This window comes from Oryctolagus cuniculus, chromosome Y (assembly GCF_051225735.1).
Source record: "Oryctolagus cuniculus isolate XC-2025 breed Fujian yellow rabbit chromosome Y, ASM5122573v1, whole genome shotgun sequence".
NCBI lineage: Eukaryota > Metazoa > Chordata > Mammalia > Lagomorpha > Leporidae > Oryctolagus > Oryctolagus cuniculus.
Genome location: NC_142889.1, coordinates 33,067,791 through 33,092,465, shown reverse-complemented (window position 1 = coordinate 33,092,465; position 24,675 = coordinate 33,067,791). Strand labels below are relative to the sequence as shown.

General features: G+C 42.6%; 1 long non-coding RNA gene across 2 annotated transcripts in view; it reads right to left on the bottom strand.

The window, feature by feature from the left end:
- LOC138845024 (uncharacterized) overlaps positions 1-24,675 on the bottom strand; it is a 137,998-nt gene that overhangs the window by 26,360 nt on the left and 86,963 nt on the right. Inside the window, exon 2 of one of the 2 annotated variants that reach the window (XR_016228593.1) lies at positions 1,581-1,686. The exons of the other annotated variant lie outside the window; for it this stretch is intronic. This is a non-coding gene — a long non-coding RNA (uncharacterized LOC138845024). The remainder of the gene's footprint in view (positions 1-1,580; positions 1,687-24,675) is intronic. 2 annotated transcript variants of the gene reach the window in all.

The following is a 24,675-nucleotide window of genomic DNA, read 5'->3' as shown; positions in this document are numbered from 1 at the left end:
AGCCAGGGTAGGTCCAGGCCAAAGTGAGGAGCCAGTAACTGGCCTTCTGACAGGGCTGGCAGGGGCCCAAGTACTTGAGCCATCATCTGCTGCCTCCCAGGGACAGCTTTAGCAGAAAGCTGGAATTGGAAGCAGGGCTGGAATTCAAACCCAGGTGCTCCATCTGAGATTGGATACAGGCTTCTCAAGGGATCTCTTAACCCCTGTGCCAAATGCTAGTCCCTGGGGGGGAGGAATCTTTTTTTAAATAATTCTTTTTTTTAAAGATTGATTTATTTATTTGAGAGGCTGAGTTTGAGAGAGAGAGAGAGAGAGAGAGAGAGAGAGAGAGAGAGAGAGAGAAAGAGAAAGAGAAAGAGAAAGAGAAAGAGAAAGAGAAAGAGAAAGATCTTCCATCCACTGGTTCACTCTTATCTAAAGCCAGAAGCCAAGAGTTTCTTCCTGGTATCCCACAAGAGTGCAGGGACCCAAGCACCTGATCCATCTTCTACTGCATTCCCAGGCACATTAGCAGAGAGCTGGATGTGAAGTGGAGCAACCAGGACACGAACTGATGCCCATATGGGATGCCAGTACCGCAGGTAGAGCCTTAACCTACTACACCACAGTGCCAGCCCAAAGAAATCTACCTTTAAAAGCTCTGTTCAGGGGCTAGCACTGTGGTGAAGTGGGTAAAGCAGCTGTCTGCAGTGCCAGCATTCCATATGGGTGCTAGTTCAAGTCCTGGCTGCTCCACTTCTGATCCCGCTCTCTGCTATGGCCTGGGAAAGCAGAAGATGGCCCAAGTCCTTGGGACCCTGCACCCATATGGGAGACCCAGAAGAAGCTCCTGGCTCCTGGCTCCTTGCTTTGGATCAGTGCAGCTCTGGCCGTTGTGGCCAACTGGGGAGTGAACCAGCGGATAGAAGACTCTCTCTGCCTCTCCTTCTCTCTGTGTAACTCTGACTTACAAGTAAATAAATCTTAAAAAAAAAGAAAAGAAAAAAAGCTCTTGGGGGTCCTCTAGACTCACTCAGGCCAATCACCTGATCTCCATGCAGAGTGTGTCAACCCAGTGGGATCACATCAGTTCAGTGGTCCTGGTCTCTTCATTGTGTGAGCCAGACATTCACATACATTTTCATAATTGCAGCTAGTTTCCTGACTTTTTTCTGGCTTTATGTATAACCTGTACATATTCACTTCATATTTTACTTAGCATTCATTTTTAAAGCAAAGATTTGATCATCAGTGCAAATAGTCAATTAATACATGTAATAAAGACAAAAATCGTTAAAAATTCCAGCTGGATACTGTAGAAGTCTCTAAATTTATAGTCTGCTCTTTTTTTTTTTTTTTTAAAAAAAAAGAGTTATGGTGAATTTTTTATGGTACATGTTTTCAGGTTCTCAGAAAGTTTTATTCTTTTAAAGGTTGTAAAGGTATTGTACAATTACATCAAGAAGTTGTAGATATTGAAAGATAATGTATCTTAGATTGATGAGGTGTTTTTTTTTCTGAGAGAGAGAACTATGCACCAGAATAACATTAGCTGCATTTGGTTAGCAATACACCCATGGTATCTCATTTAATATTCCTACCAAGTGTAGGAGGTTGATTGTGTTCTCTTTTTGACGCACGAGAAAACTGGGGCACAAGACTCAGCTGGGCGCAGTCTGGATGCAGCACTCTTAGCCACAATGTCTCCTGTGTGACAGAAACAAAAGCAGGCTGTGGTCATCTGAAAGGCCTCAGGCAGCCTCCTGTGGCCATGTGGGTGGTGCACACCCACGTCCACAGCCACCTCGCAAGAAAGGATCCCCTCCATGCTCAGACACACAAACACGAGGACACGCTGTGCCCTCTCTGCCCCTTTGCAGACTCATCATGCACATCAGCATCTTAAATGGCCTCTGAGTCCTGCAGGAAGGACTTTTCTGCTTTATTTAGTGCATTATTCCCCAAATTCTTGGACCTCAGAGCCCTTTTAAAGAGCAGCAGGTGTTTAGTATCTCAGAAGACGCAAATAGCTTACAGAGCAATGTGGGAAACTAGGCGTTATTCTCATTGCATAGAGCAAAACACATTTCACTCAAAAATATTTCTTGTACATGGATATAAGATAAAGAGGGTGATGCTTCATAGAAGGGCCACATGCAGCAGTAGTGTCACTGACAAGAGTGCACTGAGACGTGAACTGTGCACTGTTAGGTGAACTTTTAATGTTGTACAAATATCATGGAGTGTGCTGACACAAGCAGACTCCAGGATATAACTGGTCACTAGTGGTAGGCTCCTACAGGACTAACATTGTATACATGGGTGGACCATTGCAGACTGGAACAACCTATGTGGTGCATGACTGTATTCTAATATGGTGTGTGTCACCAGGGGAACTGTCTCATGCTCTGCCCACCACACCCCCTTCCTACTCATTGCAAAGTCAAGTTCCACCAGGCAGCCTCCCTCATGGGAGATAGAAACTGTCATAGGAGAAGGAAACCCCAGGCATTTGAATTCAGCACTAGAGCTGCCATCCTGTGTCTGGTACCCTGCTTTCAAAGCTCAGGAAACCTGAAACAGAACAGCTTCGGGTGGGAACAAGATGGGTGATAAATAATGCGTTTCTAGTTGTCATCATCAACATCTGCTTATCTGTGTGACTTGCTCAGCAAGTTTAAAGAACTCAGAGTTGCTTGCCAAAGAAAAACAGAGCCCAAATGGATGATGGATGCTTCCTGAGTGCTCTCCCAAAGGCGGGGACAGCAGTGGCGAAAATCCCGAGTCCTTGGTGTTATCTGGCTACAGCTGTTAGGGCAGTCTCTCCCTGGGAGCCCACCTCTGGCTGCACAACTCCCTTGGAAATGCCAGCCACCCCATGGTTTCTGCTTTTCCCTGGTAATGTGTGTGTGCAGCTAGGACAGTGGGTGGCTCTCCCTAACTGTCTGGAGGTCTTCTTGGTCTGGGGCTACTGCTTCTGCGGCCACAAGCTTCTTCCTCTGCTGTCTTCTCATCTGCAAATCAGGAGCAACAGAGCCTCTGATAGGGTACCTGAGGGGCCCACCCTTTCTGCCTCACACACAGGCCCGGGGGTTGGGGGGCATGGGGTTAGGTAATAGTTACAAGGTGGTGGGGGGTAAGGGGTGTGGTAGGACTTTTGTGAAGAGCCCATGAAAGACAGCTCAGGGAAAAGGGAACTTCAACACTTGCAAATCCACAAGCTGATTTAGAAATCTAGGGGATCAGTGAAGAAAGCATCAAGATTTTTTTTAAAGATTTACTTTTTTATTTGAAAGTCAGAGTTACATAGAGAGTGGAGAGACAGAGAGAAAGGGAGAAAGAGAGAGAGAGAGAGGTCTTCCATCTGATGGCTCACTCCACAACTGGCTGCAATTGCTGGAGCTTCACTGATCTGAACCCAGGAGCCAGGAGCTTCTTCTGGGTCTCCCACATAGGTGCAGGGTCCAAGGACTTGGGCCATCTTCTACTGGTTTCTCAGGCCATAGCAGAGAGTTGGTGGTGTTTGTTGGATTCTAGACTTTGCATTCTTCTTTTCTTGGTATTTTTTCTTTCCCATATACTGGCTTTGGATGGGCTTAGCGTGCCAGCAGTAGCAGCATTTGGGAGGTGAACCAACAGAAGGAAGACTTTTCTCTCTGTCTCTCTCTCTCACTGTCTAACTCTGCTTGTCAAAAACAAAACAAAACAAGACAAAAAAACCAGGGTCTTACTGGTCCAATGAGAGGCTCCGTGTGTACCAGTAACTCAGGAGCAATGTCACTCTCCAATTAGGCAGTCCCCTCTCTGAAGGTCTGCTGACCAGATGTGGGGGGGCTCAAAGTGCTGTGCTACATCTCAGACTGTTCTAGCCAAGATGGAGACTTAACAGTAGAGTTCTTGGCACAATCCAGAATGGGTCCCTGATGCTCTTAAGTTACTGAAAGGAATCAGGGTGCCCATGCACTCAGGCTGTTCGAGGAAAGGGAGGGGACCCCTGGTGACTCACAGGCAGGGTGGGGATAATGTCTGAGACCCACATGTCAGGCCCTTGCTCATTGCTGGCAATCTCTCCAGACCCTGGGCTCCTAGACAGATATCTTTTCTTTTTCTGAATCTGAGAAGGCAGATTAAAGAATAAAGAAAGAACAAACAAGACTTGCTGGTGCGGAAAAATGAGATGGGCCCCATCTAGGCAAAGTTCTCATGCAAAGCATTGCACCCAGTGTCAACTAACGCTAGAAGATTAAAACTGTATAAATATAATTTCATTTGCATATTATAAAAATAAAGATAAGCATATACATATTTTACACTAGTTATGGAAAAGCAATGAACATCAGTCGATTCTTCTTTCATATTGAACAGAACTGAAATCTAAGTGCTCGAAATACTGCCAGCTGTACAGAAACTATGGCTTTTATGTACATGGAAAGCAAAATCCCTGAGAAGCCATTTGACTTTTTTTTTCTTGCCTTCAAGTAGTGCTCTCCTTGGGGGATCACAGTTCTGAGGTTCAGGTTGTAAAACATTTGCCCCATAGCTTCTCCCACCCTTTCTCTGCTCCCTCCCTGTCTGGAACACTGCTTCCTTCAAGTTCACAAAACAAGCTCAGGAGTGTGGAGGGCCAGCCAGTGGGCCCGGGAGGTCCTGCTCTGCTCTCTGCTCCACTTAAATTCCACAGCCACAAGAGTCACTGGTTTCTGTGCTTTTCACTAATGTTCTTCCTAGAGAGAAAGCGCAGAGCTGACAAAAGGTAGAAGAGAATGACACTGGGTTATAACAGGAAGTCAGGACAGAAATCTGTGTCCTGCACCAATTTTCATTGCTACTGTCTTTGGAGCTCCTCATAAATGTGCAAATGTTAGGCAACTACTAGGGCCCCCACAAAGGGAGGAAACTTTTTAGTAGTTATTAGTCAAAAAAAAGTGGCAACTACCCTAATTGGCTTATTCTATCATACTTTTATAATCTAACTGGATTTCTAATTAACAGACCCAAATGCTCCACACACATCTGCTTCCTCTCATAAGCAGACATGCACATGCATAGGCACACACCGACTACCCTGCCAGGAATGGCACTGCATACTAGAAATCGAGAATGGGTGTTTATCTGTAGTAAAAAGCACGATTTTACTTAGAAGTGTAATGCATAGGGCTGTCAACTAGAATCTGGAGTTTGACAAACATAAAATGAAGAGACTGCACAGCCTCCACTTGTTGAAACAAGTGGTATTCAATTCCAACAAACCAGCTAGAGGGAAAAGCATCAGCCAGCCCTACCCCTAATAGTGATATGCGACACAAGGTTTTTTCAAGTGTTTTTGCAACATGTAATAAAACACATGAGGACAACCAAAGAAAAGGAAAAGGTGAGGTTATGATCTGTTTCCCTCAAACTCTGCCTCTCTTGATGCTATCCAACTTCACAGACTCCCAGAATTCCACCAGCAGGCATCAAATGTCCATCTGGCCCAGGTAAGAATCAGCAATGGGCTCAGCTGAGCCCAGCAACAATGATATCACCAAAAATGAGTCTCTTCCCTCTACTAACTTCATGGCAGGAGTGGTGGCTTTCTCTGGAGTACTTGTATCTAAGTCTTTACTCCAGCTAAGAGTCAATCTTGCTCTGTTTTACTCAGAGGAAACCAAAGTTCCAGGAGGTGATATGACATCCTGAAGGGTGTACCAGTGACAGGCATGGCCAGGCTGACCCTTAACTAGGATCAGACTCCCAAGTATGTCTGATGATTAAAGGCAAAGCTGGGCACGTGGAGCCATAGGGAGAGTAGCATATTTTTCAAAGCACTTGACCATTAAGAACTTTCTGGTGGCCAATTAATATAGCAGACTGCTGGCAGAGGAGGGTTTGAAAAGTCCCTCCGATTGCAGTGACAGTGTGATGAATCCAGCTAGGAGGGCACAGCACTGTGAAGACACATGTCCCCCAATACATTGCACCAAGGTTTGGTTCATGTGGGAGACAGGTCACCTAAATGCCTCTCTCACTGACTTCAAGGAACTCTGGAGGCATCATGTGTGGTTGTCTGCTCCCCCAAGCCACATGTAACACTGAGAAACACAAGGGTACCTAATCAAGGGCACCAAGTGCTTAGCCAGCTTGAACATCTTTCCACACTGATACCCCCACTCTCACTGGGTCCTGAGGGCCATCAAATCCTCTGCCTTCTCAGTCTCTCACTGCTTCTCCATCTCAATAAACTCATCTTGGGACTGCTGTTGTTGTGCAGCAGGCAAAGACACTGCTTGGGATCCCCACAGCCCATAACCCAGTCTCTGGGTCAAGTCCTGGCTACTCAGCATTTCTGATCCAGCGTCCTGTCAGTGTGTCTCTGTGCGGTGACAGATCATGGCCCAAGTTACTCAAGTCCCTGGCCACTAATGTGGGAGACCTGGAAGGAGTTCCTGGCTCCTGGTTTCAGCTTACCTGTCCCAGCCCTGGCTGTTACGCCCATTTGTGGAGTGAACTAGTGGATGGAAGATTGATGGATCAGTTGCTCTCTCTCTCTGTCTTCTATCTCTATCATTCCACCTTTCAAATAAATCAACCTTAAAAAGCAAACACCTCATCTCCATCTTTGAGAATCCACTTCCAAAACTGCTTCCTGGAACTTGGGCTGACTCCTCTTATGGTACTATGCCTACAGGCCCCTGCTGACACCCCCATACAATGTGGCAGAAGAGCCACAGGTGGAAAGTAACCAAGGGACTCAGCGATCATTCCTGTCATGTAGTATTAGGAGATGGTTAAAGTCAGGGCTGGGGAATGCCTCCCAGCGGAGCTTATGCAGGAACTCGGCCTTAGGGACCACAGGCGTGCACTGGGAGGGACAGTCAGGGGCACATTGAGGGCGACCCCTCCCACAGTAAGGGAGCAACTCGCCTGTCCAGAGGGTGGCTGGCATCTGATTGTGAAGGGCCTTGCCCATCATTTTGAACTTGACTCTGTAATCACCAGGAAGCCAGCCAAGGCTTTTAAATAGGGAGAGATGTGTCAGGGTCTGGCGTTAAAAGATAATGCAGGAGAAGAGAGGCCAGATACCAGATGAGACTCAACCCCAGGAATCCTGGCAGGGACAGGGGTTGGGGGCCTGGGGAGAAAGGCATGTGGGCAAAGTCATTTGTGTCAAGGCAAATGGACCTGATGGGGTGATGGGACCACAGGTCTCCATGAGAGACAGTACGGGCAAGGGAGGTGGGAAAGGCATAAAAGCTGATGGATTCCCAGACTGGTGCAGGTGGGGGCAGAGCGATGGCATGGCCTTGAGACAGGAAGCCCAGACCGATGTGGCTCTTTGGGGAGGAAGACAGTAAATTTGGTGTCCACCTGCGATGCCTATAGGACATACAGGGCGGCTACCAGGAGAGATGCTGGAGATGGGAGGTCTGTGTGAGGGGCTCAAAGCCAGAAAGCACCCAAATCAGAAAATATACCCTCCTTGGCTTCTGATAGAGAAGTCAGGGCTCCAGGTATTTAGCTACTTAGGCAGAAGCAATGTGTTTTATCATTCCAGGTCTTTGTGTCCTGTATCCCACACCTTGACATCTGGCCCCTATGGCTCTGCCCCTCCCGGAGGAGCCAGGTCCTAGAGATGGTAAACAACTCACCAGGAAGGTACTTTCCAAAGACCAACCAATCCCAAGTGCACACCCCAGCCGCCTCCTTACCAGGCACTCTTGCTGAAGGCCACATCCTACCTGCCCCTCCACCCCAGCGCCAGGCACCTGGCAGCTAAGTACACCATCTCTGCTCCACAACCACTGACACTGTGCAAACCAGGCCATCCTTGGCCTGCTTCCCCTACCTGACCCGAGCCCCTCTGTGGAAGGAATAGGGAAGCCTCCTGCACATAGCTCTCTCTCCTTTCTTTTCCAACCGCCATGCTTCTCTGTGTAGTTCCGCCATAGGCTGGGCAGGTTCCCTCCACATGGGAACTGTGAGGGATTGACTCCCTTCTCAGTGGCTGTCATCTCCAGCCCCTACCTCAGGTCCTGTCACATACCATGTCAGAAAACATGTGTGCAAGTGAGCAAGAACACTCATGGCTGGGAGCTACGGCATGGACTTCAGCAACTATGTGTGGGGGGAATGCCATGGTGTGGGCCTCAGCTCTTCTCTGTCTTGTGACTTACAGGGATGTGGGTAGGCTCAGGAGTCTGGGGCTGGGCTCTGTGTCTACCTAGGCACTGTAGGCCTCAGTGACTACAAAATAAAATAAAGGACCCCCCCACCCCCCAACTTATCCCATGACCTTAGGTCAGGGCATTGAGGTCTGCTGCAGGAGGCCTTATACAGGTCTTCATGTAGTCACTTGCCCCTGGTGTAGCAGTGAGGGGCGGGGATGCCAGCAGTCTCCTCTGCCTGTCCCATGGATGGGTACTAGATAAGCCAGGGTATTGATTTCATGCTAGTATCTACATTTGCAGAGACACTTTGCTATTCTTACATTTATATGCCATCCAGTATACACTGCTTATAGTCCTAGTAGAAATAACAGCCATTGATTATTTTTTTATTTGGCAGGTAGAGTTATAGACAGTGTGAGAGAGAGAGAGACAGAGAGAAAGGTCTTCCTTCCATTGGTTCACTCCCCAAATGGCTGTTACAGCTGGCACTGTGCCAACCCAAAGCCAGGAGCCAGGAGCCAGGTGCTTCTTCCTGGTCTCCCAGGTGGGTGCAGGGGCCCAAGTACATGGGCCATCTTCTACTCCTACCCTCCTAGGCCACAGCAGAGAGCTGGACTGAAAGAGGAGCAACTGACGCTAGAACCAGTGCCCATATGGGATGCTGGCACTGCAGGCGGAGGATTAACCAAGTGAGCCACGGCACCAGCCCTGGTTAATTTTTATTGAGTATTTATTTATTGACTCTAAGTCAAGAAGTACACAAAATGCTTTATCTGCAACTGCCTAAATGCTCACAAGACAAATGCTCATGAGATAAGCACTTCTCAGAGTTCATGGGAAAATGGAATTCAAGTCAGTATTTTGGTGCTATAAACTTTGAAATCTGTGCAAAATTTTTCCATAATCCACATTCTCCATGAACTTTGTGAAGACCCCTGTACCTCTGGTCTGCATCTTAGTGCTGTGTTGAGTCCTAGCCATGGTAAGTGGTAAAGATTCAAACTCGGGAAGTGACTTGGAAGCTCAAACTGCCTTGATGAAAGAAATACAAACCACTGCTCAGAAAAATCTATATGCTAAGCTGATCATCTGGGGCTTCTTCCTCTGTAATGTCAGAGTACATTTTAGAAATTCTTCTTTTATCCAACAAGGATCTCAGATTACTGGTATATGCAATAATATAGCAAATTAAGCAAAAGCTTAAGCAATTTCCTTATTCCTAGCTTCCAAACGTGACTCGACTCTGAGCAAGAGAAAGACCTGTTATCCAGGACTCCTGACTGTATGGGATCACTTTGGCCCACCCATCTCGGCCCTCATTTTTCCTAAATTCTCCAAGTTCTCAAGGGGGCCGTCCCCATTCAAGAAACTCTGTGCTTCCCAGAGACTTGCCCTTAAACACAGGTGCTCCTAAAGTCACAGATTGGGAACAGTAAAAATGGTGGCATAAGAGAAAGAAGCACCAGCTTTTCCACTTAATTTTCCAAGAAAGTATGAAGATACCTAAGCAGAGAGGAGGAGAAATTCCAGTATCAATGCGGCTGATGGAAGACCAGACAGTTAAAGAGACACAATAGCCCACAGCCTGTAATGCAGCAATGAGCAGTGTTGCCCCTTGCCTAAGACAAAACAAATCAATGCACGCCTGAGTGAGCCATGCCACAGACAACCCCCACACTTCGTCTTTTCACCCAAGTCCCCTACTTCTCCCCATCTCCCATGTCTGATGATTGTGGTTATCTGAAAAAAGCCAGCTTCATCTTGCTCCAAGGCTTCATGAAAAAGTGATCAAGTCCACACTAACTGGAGTGCATGTGGCCACCCTCTACAAAACACACAGAGTCTTCATACCACCTTCATAAAAGGTGCTCTCCATTGGCCTTAACCATCCCTCTGTCCTAGCAGTGTAACTGCCAGAATTCCTGTGTGAAGCAATCCGCGTGCAGTCTGGCATGCCAAGGGAGCTTTCTTGAGTGGGACCTTTGCAGTAGGCAGGCAGACAGCCAAGTTTTCAAAGGGCAGTTTTGAAATGTAGTACTAGCACCTTGCCCTCTATGATTGTCAGTACTTTCTGGAAAAGGAGAAAGCTTAGCCCAACAGTTTTCCAACAAGCCCATGTCCACTAATTCTCTAACCTGTGACCTGTCCCAATCCAAAGTCACTTCCTTCCTCAGTCCCTGGGCACTGCCAGCGCTCCCAAGAGAACAGGGCACAGACTGACCTGGGATGATCCCCAGAGAAGTGTCGTGGGCAGGGAGCAAGAGTGACACATTCTGTGGACACAAGGGCCAGTCCATTAGGAAACCGCATGGAAGAACGTGGGCTGTGGTTATGAGGTTCTCTGCTGGGTCAAAACACAGTACGGAGTTCAACTGGTGATGGAGAGGCCAGTTTAAACCTTTTTGGAAAGAAACATTCTGCAGGGCACCTTAAAATGAAACAGCGCTGGCAAGCTGCCATCTGACCAAATAAGCTCACACTCCCTGCGAACTGAAATATCGAGTGTCTCAACCTGGAGAGCAACTGAGTGGAGATGGAATTAACAAATAGAATTTTTAAGACTATCTTCCTATGATCACTTTAGCTGTCCCACTGAAAGAATATTCTTTATTATTTGTTGTCCCTTACGGCTCCTGATGTGCAAGGGAGGCTCTTCCCACTGCTCCACCTCTCCATTGTCATTCAGGAACCAGGGGCCAGCAAGTGGGTGTGCTGGCTTCAGATTGAACTGTGGCCAGGGGAAACATGGCTTTATGAGAATGTCTTTAACCACCAGAAATCAGTTCACTATCGACTTACCAGACACAAGTGCTGTGGGGAGCAACTCAGACTAGGCTAAGTTACTGGAATTAAGACTTATTCTATGCATCTGCTCTCCCACAATATGGCACTGAGAAGGGAGTAAACAACTTCTACACAGCTGCCTCTTGCCAACTTGAGTGATGACCTGCAGGAGCTGATCCTGCTCCTGATTGGAGGAGAGCAGCGTACTCGTCATGTGGGTAGCAGAGTTGGGATTGGTGGAAGAGGACTATAAAGGAGGAGAGAGACAACATGCACCAGGAACATCTAAGGGGAACATCCGGATAACATCTGAGCAGCCCCCAAGAGAGCCAGCCGGCAGTGTGCCGCTCCCCCGTGGAAGTGGGGAAAGTGGCAGGGGGAACCGCCCTTCCACGGAGGTGGAAGGGACAGTAGCCAACCCGGGAAGAACCAGCAGAAAACCCGGGAAGCGCCAAGCAGATGAAAGAACAACACAGGGTCCTGTGTCATTCCTCCATGAAGAGGGGGAGTGACAAAGCGCCATTCTTCAAAGTGACCCTAGGGGCTGGGCTGGGTTAAAACCCTGGCCTGAAGTGCAGGCATCCCATATGCATGCTGATTCTAGTCCCAGCTGCTCCACTTCCAATCCTGCTCTCTGCTACAGCAGTGAAAGATGGCCCAAGTCCTTGGGGCTCTGCGCTTGTGTGTGAGACATCGAAGAAGCTCCTGGCCCCTGGCTTTGGATCGGCTCAGCTCAGGCTTTTATAGCCATCTGGGGAATGAATCAGTGGATGGAAGACCTCTCTCTGTGTGTCACTACCTCTCTCTGTAACTCTTTCAAATAAATAAAAATAAATCTTTAAAAAGAAAAGTTGACCCTAAACATACTTATGAACTACATGAAACTAGGTGTGACACTAGATCCAGTGACAGCAATTAGGTGTATGCTTTCTTTCTGGGGTGATAAAAGCATCCTCAGATTAGCTTGTGGGGTTGGGTTGCACACTTATGCAAACAGACTGACAATGACTGAATGGGTGCATTTTGCAATATATAAACTATACACCAATGAAGCTTGAGAAAATGTGCCTGACACGATCTGTACCATCAAGGAAATCAAAATCCTTCCCAGCAACACCAGCAAACTGGCTCCTAGATGAATGCTCATCCATCATCTCAATAGCAGGTGTCCTTGGCAATCAGCCCCTGATACGCAAAGTGTGGAAATTACTCACCTTTCCATCTCTTTTTTTTTATTTTATTTATTTTTTATTTTTTATTTTTTTTTTGACAGGCAGAGTGGACAGTGAGAGAGAGAGACAGAGAGAAAGGTCTTCCTTTGCCATTGGTTCACCCTCCAATGGCTGCCGCAGCCAGCGCGTTGCGGCCGGCGCACCGCTCTGATCCGATGGCAGGAGCCAGGAGCCAGGTGCTTTTCCTGGTCTCCCATGGGGTGCAGGGCCCAAGCACCTGGGCCATCCTCCACTGCACTCCCTGGCCACAGCAGAGAGCTGGCCTGGAAGAGGGGCAACCTGGACAGAATCCGGCACCACAACCAGGACTAGAACCCGGTGTGCCAGCGCCGCAAGGCAGAGGATTAGCCTAGTGAGCTGCGGTGCTGGCCCAACAGTTTTTGTATTAAAGTTTATTTTGTCTGATGTTAATATGGCTACACCTGCTCTTTTTTGGTTTCTGTTGGCATGGAATATCTTTTTCCAACCTTTCACTTTCAGTCTGCTTGCATCTTTGTTAGAGAGAGGTGTTTCTTGTAGGCAACATATAGTTGGCTTTTGTTCCTTAAGCCAATCAGCCAATCGGTGTCTTTTAACTGAAGAGTTAAGTCCATTTATGTTTAATGTGACTATTGATACGTAGTGACTTTGCCCTGCCATTTTCCCGGAGATATTTTCTAGTATACGCTTTGAGCTTCCCATGCTCTTTTACTGGTAGGTTTTCTTCCTTTACCTTCTTTCATATTGATGGCCATGTTTCTGTGTTTCTGAGTGTAGCACATCTTTAAGTATCTTTTGCAGGGCTGGACGAGTGGCCACAAAGTCTTTCAATTTCTGTTTGCTATGAAAGGTCTTTATTTCACCTTCATTCACAAATGAGAGCTTAGCAACATATAATATATTGGGCTGGCAATTTTTCTCTCTTAGCACCTGTGCTATGTCTTGCCATTCCCTCCTAGCCTGTAGTGTTTCTGATGAGAAGTCTGCTGTGAGTCTAATTGGAGATACTCTGAGAGTAATCTGACGTTTCTCTCTTGCACATTTTAGGATCTTTGCTTTATGTTTCACTGTGGTGAGTTTAATTACAACGTGTCGTGGTGAGGATCTCTTTTGGTCATGTTTACTGGGGGTTCTATGAGCTTCCTGTACTAGGATGTCTCTGTCCTTCTCCATACCCGGAAAGTTCTCTGCTCGTATCTCATTAAAAAGGCCTTCTAATCCTTTCTCTCTCTCCATGCCTTCAGGAACTCCTAGAACTCGAATGTTGTTGTTTTTTTTTTTTTTTAATAGTATCCTGTAGATTTCCAACCATCTTTTTTCAATTTCTAATTTCCTCTTCTTTTCTTTGGTTTGACTGTATGTTTTCCTGTGCTCTGTCTTCTAAGTATGATATTCTCTCTTCTGTTTCATTGACTCTGTTTTTTAGACTTTCTAATGTGTTTGTCATTTGATCTATTGAGCTCTTCATTTCATTTTGATTTCTCTTCACTATCACACTTTCCTGTTCTACTAGTTTCTGTGTTTCATTGATTCTTCCTTAGAATTTCATTTTCACGAGAGAGATTTTCAATCCTGTCCAGTAAGGATTTCTGTAGTTCAAGGATTTGCTTTTGAAAACTTCTAAATGTTCTTATCATAAATTTTTTGAAATCTGTATCTTGCATTTCTTCTATCTCATCATCTTCATAATCTTGGCTTGCGGTGTTTTGTTTATTTGGATGTGTCATAGTGTCATCGTTGATCTTGTTCCCTCAATTTTTGTGTTTGTTGGTTGGGATTGTTAATTCTTCTTCCCTCACTGTGAGTTTTTTTTTATTTTTGTTTATACTGTGTCTGTGTTAAGTGGACTTCCTGCTGTTGGAGGAGCCTTGGAGGCTTGAGATGGGTGTGGCCTGAGAGCTCTGCTTGGTTCTTCCAGGTTACAGGTGTGCAATGGTGACATCCTCAGGTTATACGTGGTAAATCCCTATTTATTTATTCATTCATTTATTTTATTTATTTTTTATTCAGGAGGTAAGTAATACTGCACGGCTGAGCAGAATGGATGGTATTTAGCTTCTGATCTCTGGCTTCTACCCAAAGAGTCTGTGCTGGTTCAGTTTCTGCTGCGGACTCCCACTGGGTTGCCTAGACTACTGAATATATCGTATGATTTCCCTGATATGTGACAGTTACTACAGAATACAAAAATAATATAGGGATGAAACAAACACATTTTTATTTGATTGTTATTTTTATCTCTCGTTTACCTTTCTGTGCTCTTACTACTTTCTACTTGTTGAACCTTATGGCTATTGGTGCATTAAGCCTGTGATTATTAAGCAGATTGAAATTACGTTTTTGGAAAAATGATGAAAACAAAAAACAGAGGAAGGAAGGGGATTGAGGGAGGGAAATATGGTTATATTCTTAGAACTGTTACCTATGAAATGCATGAAATCTGTTCTACTTATGTTAATAGTATTTTCTGAATAAATTGTTATAAAATAAATTTCTTAAAATAAAGCTATAAAAATATGCATCCAAACTGAAACTGGGTAAATATCCAAGAAGTAACCACATTATATTACAGCAATAGATTCCAATAAAAACATGGACAGATGTTTACCATCATATTTCCCTAGGAAATTACAAATGAAAACCATAGTAAGATATCAGTACATATACTTTACAAATAAAAAAGTAAATACTTGACAAAACAAACAATTGGCAACAAATAGGAATCATGTTCATAGCTGGCAGAAGTGCAAATTGGTAAAGCAACTCAGATTTCAGTCACAAAGTTGAGCAATCTGTGGAGTAAACTAGAAGATGGCAGATATCTTTCTCTCTTCTCTGTGTAACTCTTTCAAATAAGTAAATAAATATTTAAAAAAGAAAATAAGAAAAGATGGCTCTAAAAATGGGTTACATGGATAGTGTAAATTATCAGGGATACCAAGATTTCTCAAAATATATGTGCATGACAATTTTCAGTAGAGCTTAAATAGTTTTGTTGGAGTTCATGACCTCCTAGTCAAAATTTAATTTGTTCACAGGTTCACAATGGAAGGATAAACTTAGACTAGGATATTAAAACACACGGAGGTAATGGTAATCTGAAAGATGAAACATAAGTTAGATGTTTTATCAAATGAAATATAGTGATTAGCAATTAGAAATCAGTAATTCAGTGGGACAAATAATAGATTATTAAAATACTTGTGGAAAATTGGTAGTAAATAGTCTATTACAGCACATTAAAAAAGGAAAGTAAAGACTCAAGAAAAAAGAAAATCAAAGACAATGACACATGCCATAAGTCTTCAAATACTTTAGTTTTCCCAATTAAAGGGAAATTTACAGTCCCACAAACATCTATAAAATACATAAAATATATTACCTGGAAGAGGTGAATGATTACCCCATCCTAAGATTTCTCTGAGAAACTGTGTACTTGGAAGTTGCCAAGACAACTTACAGAACTTTGAAGAAGCCAATGACATCACAATGTAAAACCATAGTAAGATGGCCTCCATTTCTCCAGGCAAACATCGACTTAAACTAGGAAACAATATTTTTTTTGGACAGGCAGAGTGGACAGTGAGAGAGAGACAGAGAGAAAGGTCTTCCTTTTTGCCGTTGGTTCACCCTCCAATGGCCGCCATGGCCGGAGCATCACACTGATCCAATGGCAGGAGCCAGGTGCTTCTCCTGGTCTCCCATGGGGTGCAGGGCCCAAGGACTTGGGCCATCCTCCACTGCACTCCCAGGCCATAGCAGAGGGCTGGCCTGGAAAAGGGGCAACCGGGACAGAATCTGGCACCCCAACCGGGACTAGAACCTGGTGTGCCAGCACCGCAAGGAGGAGGATTATCTGTTGAGCCATGGCACCGGCTGGAAACATTTTGAATCTGACTCATTTTTCCTCTTATGCAACCAACAGTATCTCTCACTCAAGCAGCTTTTTGAATACTAAAGCTATCTCCCTACCTCTCCTACTTAATACTTGGCTATAACCCACATGATTCACCTTTTCCCTAACAAGAATCCATAACCAGAACCACCTTAGGCACACTCTTCTGGGTCCTGTCCTGCTTGCCAATGTCTCTCCCAAAATACAATGTCTAAATACATCCTTGCGATCTGATCTGGTACAAGCGTAGGAAGATTTTTAATGCCTTTACTGCACACTGACAATTTTGTGAAGCATGTCAACTAATACTCCTCTCAACCTATGATGAGAATCCCCAGTTAGTCTAAAGTAGCCAGCAGTGAGTACACTCAATTCATAAATGTCTGCTAATTTAACAGCCACATGGTATTAACTGGTGGCTGTTTTAATTTCGGTTTTGTTTAGGTATATATGTATATATGTATGTATGTATATATATATATATATACACATATAGATTTTTTTTTGGACAGGCAGAGTGGACAGTGAGAGAGAGACAGAGAGAAAGGTTTTCCTTTACCATTGGTTCACCCCTCAATGACCGCTGCAGCTGGCCACCCGGCACACCGCACTGATCCGAAGCCAGGAGCCAGGTGCTTTCCCCTGGTCTCCCATGCGGGTGTAGGGCCCAAGCACTTGGGCCATCCTCCATTGCCCTCCCGGGCCACAGCAGAGAGCTGGACTGGAAGAGGAGCAACTGGGACAGAATCGGGCACCCCGACTGGGACTAGAACCTGGGGTGCCAGCGCTGCAGGTGGAGGATTAGCCTAGTGAGCCATGGCACCACCCAGGTTTTGTTTATAGTTTACACACACACACACACGGACTAGCTGTTACTTTTGTGAATTATCTGTTCTTTGTGGTTTGGTTTTGTTTCTTTTAATTCATTATTTTGGTTACTGTGCCAGGTGAGCCCTTTCTATGCATCACCTCATCAAATCCTCAACAGAGACTAACATCAAGTTACAGGTGAAGAAGCTGAGACTGAAGGAACTTTGAATAAAGAAACACAGTCCGGACTTCAGCTTCCTCATTGATTTATTCCTTCTTCAGTTAGGAGTTTTTACATGAGAGCTTTTGAACTTCCAGACCCTCTGTCAAACGTGTTCACACAGTAAAGTCCCTGGGATAAAATCATGAAGAAAGTTCAGAAAGATATTGAAAATGTCCCAGCTCAGTTTCCACCCATTTCTACCTAAAATGTCCTTTATTCTATTTTCACTGCCCTACAAGCAAGAGTGACCAACTAACAAGGAGTTAGTGGGTAACAATGTTACTTACTGATACAAGTTTTGTCTGTTCACATATATGCCAAGAGAAGTAAATATACAGTTAATTCCAAAAAGCACCAGAAATAGGTCAAAGGGGAAATCTGGATATAAGGCAGAACTCTGTAACAAATCATAGTCCATCTGCTAGCAGCACGATTAAAACAACTGTTAAAAAATGTATGTGTAGGCAGTGGTTACATGTTTTCCTTTTTAAATTATCTGATATCCCAAGACCAGTGTTCACACAATTAACTAAGACTCAAATGTTAATTTTTTTTTAAACTTTTATTTAATGAATATAAATTTCCAAAGTACAGCTTATGGATTACAATGGCTTCCCCCCCATACCGTCCCTCCCACCCACAACCCTCCCCTTTCCCACTCCCTCTCCCCTTCCATTCACATCAAGATTCATTTTCGATTCTCTTTATATACAGAAGATCAGTTTAGCATACATTAAGCAAAGATTTCAACAGTTTGCTCCCACACAGAAACATAAACTGAAAAATACTGTTTGAGTACTAGTTATAGCATTAAATCTCAATGTACAGCACATTAAGGACAGAGATCCTACATGAGGAATAAGTGCACAGTGACTCCTGTTGTTGACTTAACAAATTGACACTCTTGTTTATGGCATCAGTAATCACCCTAGGCTCTTGTCATGAGCTGCCAAGGCTAAGGAAGCCCCCTGAATTCACCGACTCTGATCATATTTAGACAAGGCCATGGTCAAAGTGGAAGTTCTCTCCTCCCTTCAGAGAAAGGTACCTCCTTATTTGATGACCCGTTCTTTCCACTGGGATCTCACTCACAGAGATCTTTCATTTAGGTTATTTTTTTTCCCCAGAGTGTCTTGGCTTTCCATGCCTGAAAAACTCTCATGGGCTTTTCAGCCAGATCTGCATGCCTTAAGGGCTGATTCTGAGGCCAGAGTGCTGTTTAGGGCATCTGCCATTCTATGAGTCTGTTGTGTATCTCACTTCCCATGTTGGATCATTCTCTCCCTTTTTTATTCTATCAGCTAGTATTTGCAGACACTATTCTTGTTTATGTGATCCCTTTGGTTCTTAGGCCTATCATTATGATCAATTGTGAACAGAAATTGATCACTGGGACTAGTGAGATGGCATTGGTACATGCCACCTTGATGGGATTGAATTGGAATCCCCTGGTATGTTTCTAACTCTACCGTTAGAAGTAAGTCAGCTTGAGCATGTCCCGAATTGCACATCTCTTACCTCTCTTATTCCCACTCTTTGTATTTTTTTTCTTTTTTTCTTTTTTTAACTTGTATTTAATAAATATAAATTTCCAAAGTACAGCTTTTGGATTATAGCAGCTTTTTCTCCCCATAACCTCCCTCCCACCCGCAACCATCCCATCTCCCTCTCCCTCTCCCATCCCATTCACATCAAAATTCATTTTTAATTATCTTTATATACAGAAGATCAATTTAGTATATACTAAGTAAGGTTTTCAACAGTTTGCACCCACACAGAAACACAAAGTGTAAAGTACTGTTTGAGTATTAGTTATACCGCTAATTCACATAGTACAACACATTAAGGACAGAGATCCTACATGGGGAGTAGATGCACAGTGACTCCTGTTGTTGATATAACAATTGGCACTCTTATTTATGGCGTCAGTAATCACCCGAGGCTCCAACGCCGATCTTATTTAGACAATGTCATAGTCAAAGTGGAAGTTCTTTCAAGTATCATTTCCGAAATGAAAAGACTTGAAAGTCATTACTCTCCTCATTACAACAATAATAAGCTAAACAAAACAAATATCAACAGCTTCTCTGGGCACACTAAGGAGTTGCAGTTACAATGCAATGAGCACCCAGGAATCATCAAAGGTCGTAAAGCTGGAATCACAGCTGGGACCTGCTTATCTGGAACAGAGCCCTGGCTGAAGCACTTAGAGGGTAACTTTGTGTGAAGGCAATTTTACCCAGTGGCTGGAGGCCATTCCTACCATGAATGGGAAACTCCCAGGCAACATGGACTTAGGGATGCAATACTTTGCTTTATCTTGAGGAATCCCACCAACTTTTCACAGTAGAGGGCTTAGAAACATCATTTATTAGCTATGACAGGGAAGAGGAACAGTAACCATTTTGAAATAGGATGAAAACCATCTTATTTAAAGGCTTAAATGTGAATCTTTTAAATATATTCATTAAAAGATAAAGATTGACAAAGTGACTATAATAACAATGTTCGGCTACCTCTTGTCTTTTGGACATTCACTAAATATACTGATTCAGACAAGTTCAAATAAAACGATAGCAAAAGATATGTTAAAACTAATTGAAAGAAAGCTGGAGGTACTACACTAATTTCAGATAAATGGAATTCAGAACAAGGAAAATTATCAGAGACAAACAGGAAGATTACTTAATGATTAGGCAGCCATTGCTTTAAAACCTAGCAAATTTGTGTATACACCTAAATTCAGAACTGCAAAATACACTTCAAAAACCTACAGAATGAGGGTTGGCATTCTGGCAAAGCAGGGTACGCCACTGCTTGGGACACCTGTATTCCATTTTGGAGTGCTGTTTGGAATTCTAGATGCTCCCCTCTCAATCCATCTCTCTGTCTTTCTGCTGTATGGTTGACCAGGATGGAATTCCTGGCTTAAGCCTGCCCAGCTCCAGGTATTGCAGTCATTTCAAGTGTGAAACAGTGAATGGAAGATCTCTCTCTCTTTCTGTTTCTCTCTCTCTTTCTCTCTCTCTCTCTTGCACGTGCGCGTGTGCTCTCTCTGTCTCTCCCCACTCCTGCTCTACCCAGACACCCTAACTTTCAAATAAATAAATATTTTTTAAAAATTGACAAAATTTCAAGGAGAGAGAGAAAGTTCCACTATTATATTTGGGAACATCAATCTTCCATTAACTGGCTGTTCAAAAATGCAAAAAACCAGAAGCATAAATTTGGCTTTAATAGCCTTATCAATTACTTTGGTCTAATAATATTTACAGAATTCTTTGTCCAACAAGATCAAGCTTCCATGGATGGACCACAGTCTGGACAACAAAATACACCTGAAACTGTGAATGTTCACAAAACACATGAAGAATGTTCCCAGATAATAAATTTTAAGAAACTGTAGCAAGAAGAACAATTGAAGCATGAAAAAGAAAAGGAATGAAAATTGAAGTATAAATGAATAATATTGAAAAATAGGAAAATAATATATGAAAATCAGCAAAACCAAAAGATACTTCAGTGAAATAACAAATTCATAAACCTCTCTCCATGCTCATTAAGAAAAGACAGAAATTACCAGTATCAGAAATCAAAGAGTGGCCATCATTGGAAATGAACATTAATGTTCCATGGAAACTTAAGGATAATAAGGGGCTACTAAAATCACTATGCACAAAAATTTGATAACTTAAATGAACAGAACAATTGCTTGAAACACAAATTGCCAATACTTACACAAAAAGAAATATAATCAGTCAAGGCCCATTTCCTTTAAAAGAATTGAATCAAAGATGCATACTTCTTCCCACCACCACCAAAAAAAAAGGAATGAAAATATCAGGCAAGGGTAACTCATAGTTGAATTCTACCATACATTCCAAGTACAAAAAATGACAACTCTCTACCATTTCCTCTTGAGATCTGAAATGTAGATAATAATTTATAACTCAGTTGGTGAAATCAGCATTACCTTAATAAAAAACTTGTTAAACTTCTAAGAAAGGAAAACTATAGAAAAACATTTCACATGAACAAAGATGCAAAATAAAAATAGAAAGCAAAATAATAATAGGTAAAATCCAACAATTTTATGTAGTACAAGCAAGTGGCATTTATCCCACGTAAGCAAGGCTGTCAGCATTTAAAAAAATCAATAAATTGGACATACTACACAAACTGCAAAAATGTTAAATGATTACATCAACTTTTGTAGAAGATATTTGGCATAAAAAAGCTGAGCAAACAAGGAACAGAAGAGAAATTCCTCATCTAGATAAAGAATATCTACCAAAACCAGCTTTAATAGTGAAATTGGACAGTTTTCCCTTAAGTTGGAGAAAGGGGGAAGTGTCTTTTTCTCACCACTACTTTTCAATATTATGGTGGAATTACTAGACAGTGCAGTAACACAAAGAAAGGATACAAAATGCATACATATTGTGAAGGAAGACATAAAACTGCTAGCAAATGTCATTATTGCATGTATAGAAAATTCAAAAGTACATCATAAGTACCCCTGGAACAATGTTAGTGTAGCAAAGTGGCGAATTACATGCACAATTTCATTGTTGTTCCATGTATGGGTAAGAGCTAGGATTTGAAATTTAAAAACAAAATTAAGCATCATTTAAAATTGCATCAGGTTAAGAAGCAAATCCCAATCGGTGTCTTTTAACTGGACAGTTCAGGCCATTAACATTCAATGTGAAAATGTTAATTAATTTTTATAACATTTTAGTCCAAACAGCTGGACTTAGCTCATTTAATTAAATAATGCCCAATTATTCTTTAATTTAAAATACTTATACATAAATTTGAAATGTCATTATTTGAATCAATTAAATTCAGAACAAAGTTATGAGAAATTTAAATAATTAATTACAGACCTGGGTTAGAAGCAAAATATGAAATAATTTAATCCTACTCTTTTTCTACCTCAGAACAGGTCAAGATCCAAAGAATCTGATTTTGTAATGTCATACATTGAGTGGTAATATTGGAATTCATATCCATGTTTCTTGACTTCAAATCAAGTGGCCAGGGGCTGGCACTGTGGCATATCAGGTAAAGCTGCTACCTGCAGTTCCGGCATTCCATAAGGTCACCGTTTTAAGTTCCTGCTGCTCCACTTCTGATCTAGCTCTCTGCTATGTCCCGGGAAAGCAGTAAAAGGTGGCCCAAGAACTTGGGCCCTTGGAATCAAGTGGGAGACCCAGAGGAAACTCCTGGTTCCTGGCTAAGGATAGTCACAGCTGTAGCCATTGTGGCCAGTTGGGGAAAGAATCAGCAGATGGATCACTCCCCTCTCTTTCTCTCTGATTCACCTTTTCTCTTGGTATAACTCTGACTTTCAAATAAACAAATAAATAAATCTTTAAAAAAAATCAAGAGGTTGTTCATCTGTGTAACTCCCTGACATGGAACTATTCCTAAAATCACTCAGACAAATCTTGCTCTTCCTAAAACTCTTGAAGACTATTTCCTAAATGCCTATAAATTAAAGCCTATAAATGTGCTCTTTAATAGATTCAACAAACATTATTTATCACTGGACTGGTACCAGGCAGTAAGATATTGCCCATGGAGTACATGAAAATGATCTAAAGACACTTGATTCTGAGACTCTGTGATTGTAGGCAGATTGTTAATATCATTGATGTTAATATCATTGGCGGCTAAATGTATTTTTCTGTAACTTTGACAGAAACTAAATGCCTTCCTTATTTATTATTAACATGAATATATTTGTAATTTCAAAAATCTTTTTTGTCCCATTTTTTGATGTAATAAAAATTTTTATATGTATTATGTCAATGATGACAGTTATTTCCCAAACAAGAAGGCATATATCTTTTCTTTCTTCTTTACTATTCTACTTCTTTTTGTTTTTTTGACAGGCAGAGTGGACAGTGAGAGAGAGAGAGACGGAGAGAAAGGTCTTCCTTTTCTGTTGGTTCACCCCCCAATGGCCTGGAATATAGAATGCAGTATCTCCAAGAATCAACACAGATTCCAGCACAGAAAAGGCATGCAACACATGTTTGACAGATTGATGAGTGCATAAGTTACTTATTTCTGAATACATTTGCAGGCTGAATAGTTTGTGAAGAATCACTGCAACATTTATGAAGTCCTTCTGAGGTGGGACTTTTTACACCTTATAATCCCATTGACAGATGGGGATGTGGATGCTGAGAGAAAGCAAGTCACTCTGTCACAGGAGGGGCAGAGACAGGATTTAAAGAATGTTTTTATCAACTATCCTCCATTAGACTCCACTTCACTAGAGAGGATGCTTGGATCATTAGATATATTCAGTTTTGAGGCTCCTTGATTCATAGAACACTGGTTCATGCATGCTCCTTTTAAATTTTAATTATGTTTGTGTACCTATTTCACTTTTTAATCATGCACATCACATAAATATGCTCTATATTATGGGTAGAGAGTTTATTCAGTACTGCACTGGAACAAAGGTGATCTCTGAGAAGACAATATTCTTCCTGAACAACAACTGAAAGTGCTCAGGTGATAAGTGAACATGCTCAGAATAAGCATGGGAATACCACCAGGGAAGGTGGTATACCACTAGATTTAAATTACTATTCTGTGACAGGTATGTAACAAATGCTGACAATATTTACATTGGTGTGCCCAGAATGTGAATTAATAATGTTAATATGTGTGTGTTGAGAGAAGAGGAAATGATATTACAATAAAGAACATTAAATTTCATCACATGTGTTAAAAGCAAAATCAAGCTAAGCACTCTTCTCCTACCCTGCTATTCTCTTTTGTATAGGAAAAAGGGATATTTTTAACCCACTCTACTCAAATATAATTAAACACACAAAGAATGACTCCTCATCAGGACAGGCTGGTAGCATTTCAGAGCACCTATCCACTGTTGTGGTTGATTCAGGAGGAGACAAAATCTTTTAGTACACAGGTAGAAGTGGCTTTGACAATGAATTTGATTCCTGGTAGATTTTCAAATAGACCTAAGAATTTCAGACTGCAGTCTTCCAATTAAGTGACTAGTTCCTGTGGGTTTATTTTGGTTACAATGTTAACACTGTCTGGTATGCAAAGCCCACTAACGCAAGCTCCATCTGCCTTTGGCTCATGGGGAAAATGCATAACCAATGGGACATAAGTGCCTCAAAGGCAAAGTGAGGTCATTCTCTCAGGAAAAAAAAAATGCTGGTTTGAGCTAGGGCAATCAAATTCCACAATGCTGCCAAAGATAAGCAACACTGTTTATTGATTAACAACTTCAAAGAAACCGATAAAGCATGTGTGCAAATACTTTTTTATCTCACAGCTGTAAACTCAGGCAGTAGTGTTACACATGATTCCTGAAGTTTTAACTTTAGGTTTTAACACACCTGACTTCATATAAAACAGCTATGGTCTTCCTAGGAATCTCAAACAGAGGAGCTGCAATTTAGCTATCTGAAGACTGAAGATCAATGTTGAAAATAACTAGGTTGGGATGGGGGAGAAATGGCAGATTAGGGAGCAGTGAGCTAAGCAGGGCTAGGAAGAAAAAGTGCGAAGAATAGGGTAGGAGGAGGAGTACAGTCCATGAATATAAGAGGAAACCACCCAGGAAGCCCCATA